Here is a 2,086-nt window from a genome sequence, read left to right on the forward strand (position 1 = left end):
GAATGCTACCTCTCCAACCCCTAATCCTCTGATACTGAATCCAAAAACCGCCTTTGTTCAAATGGGCACGTTTCTCAGCTCAGGCTTTGGAGACTATGATTAATAGCTCAGGTTTCTCTTGCAAGCCTCAAGATTTCTTCACAGTTAGAAGGAACGCCTATGGATGGAGGAGTCTTCTTTAAAACTGGCAAGTAATAAGGGCTATAAGTAGTATTTGCAAAGTCTTTTATTCCTAAAGGTTATTCAACAGCCAAACCTCTGGAAAACTTGTCCACTGGAGCCAGGGTGCATATCGAGTTTCGAACTGCGCCTTGTCCAGAGCCAGGAAATGGGAATGGACGGCTTCACACACGGGGCCCAGCCGCTGCACACTTCCCCAGTAATCCAGACCCTGGTCTTAGAGGGTAAGAAAAATTCAGTACCCAGCTCTGTACCATACGATTAAAAACGTCTAACTCATCAAAGAAAAGGTGCTTCAATTATAGAATTTCCACAAAATCAACAATTAGTTTACAATCGAACATATGATATACTTACACGCTGTTGGAAATAAATTATTTATCTGATTATAAAAGAGAAATATACTATCAGTAGGGAGTTTGGAAAATACAGAAAGGATCAAATAGGAGAAAGATACTTTTTTCAATGCCTTTACCTGTCTATAAGGATACAGGAAACCAGACCCACACTGTACATGTAATTTTGTAACCTGATTTCTTTTACTTAACATTATTAGGCTGTGAAATTTGCAATGACAATGAATTATTCTAGAACATTTTTATAATATGAATTTGTAAAATAAGTTTAGGGTTGAACATCCACATAGTTGATGATCAAAATATACAAAAGGGTAAATAGAGATACAAACATATGTTCCTCCTATTTTTTCTCACTTAGCCCAGAGATTTCTGTATCAGATGAGCCCCCTCACTCTTTCCAGCTACTGTGTAACATTCCCTGTGTGCATTTATCACATTAACTGGGCCAATCTCCAACTGCTTGAAATCTGGTTGTTTCCAGATCATTTGCTTATTTTTCAATTTAGCTATTACAAACCATGCTGCAAAGAATAACCTTGGGCATGTCCCTACCTGTCATGCACCTGTCTTACACATTCCTGGAAATGGAATTGCTGGGCTAGCGTAGCTCATCTGTAACTTTCATATTACCAAATTTCCCTAACAATATCCATCCCTGCTCCAAAAAAATGTACAAGAATACCTAAAAGACGTTTAAAATGACTATATAATCTGTCACTGGTCATTCCGTGCCCTTAATTCACATGACTTCTATGGGAAATCACCTTAGGGCCCTGAGACCTATGCCATCCCCAGCCCGCCAGCCCCTACCGCCTTGCGACCCCTCCTCCTGCTGTCCCTCTTTTCATGCTGATTCCTTCTGCTTTGAGTCAGGCCTGCAGTGTAACATCCTCTCACAACAGCGTGCAACGGTCAGAAAGGATTTCATGAGTCAAGACACAGGTCGAGACACTGTCAACAGAACACTACTGACAAGAACAGTACAAACCTGACTCGTAGCTCACACAGTCGGTGATTTTTCTCCAGCACACTTCACCATTCTGAGCTACAACACTACTGACATCACAGTAATCGCGGTGTTCAAACCCGAGTTTACAGACCATATCGTGCACTGAGGGAGAGAGACATGTGGTGACAGGGTCCACTGTTAATGGCTGGAAAATAAAACATAAAAGGCACCACTTAACAGAGAAGAAAATAGGAATATTAATTGTATATTTATGTCACAAGAGAATTCTATCTATCGTAAGTACAGAATGTTCTGGTACAGTTGCTGTTAACTAACATGAGAGCTGAATGATTAAAACACTGTGATAAAATATTAACTCATCTATGTCAATGTTTTCAAATATGAGAAACGTTCAAGGACTTAAAATTATTTTATTGACCATTTTTGTTAAGATGAGTTCATAGCAGCTCAATGTGTTTTACGAATGGGGGGGTTATTCCTTTCAGCGTTTCTTTACTATCCCAGAGCCACCAACATAAGCAACTTTCTAATGGGAACAGGAAAGCAGAATGAAGCATAATGAAAAAAGAAAAAAAAA

At 39.5% G+C, this 2,086-nt stretch overlaps 1 protein-coding gene across 1 annotated transcript in view; it reads right to left on the bottom strand.

Annotated features, from left to right (window-relative positions):
- The window catches only part of ERMARD (ER membrane-associated RNA degradation), a 31,886-nt gene that overhangs the window by 23,715 nt on the left and 6,085 nt on the right, over window positions 1–2,086 (bottom strand). The window lies entirely within an intron of this gene.

Source organism: Propithecus coquereli, unplaced genomic scaffold, assembly GCF_000956105.1.
Source record: "Propithecus coquereli isolate 6110/MARCELLA unplaced genomic scaffold, Pcoq_1.0 Scaffold602, whole genome shotgun sequence".
Lineage (NCBI taxonomy): Eukaryota > Metazoa > Chordata > Mammalia > Primates > Indriidae > Propithecus > Propithecus coquereli.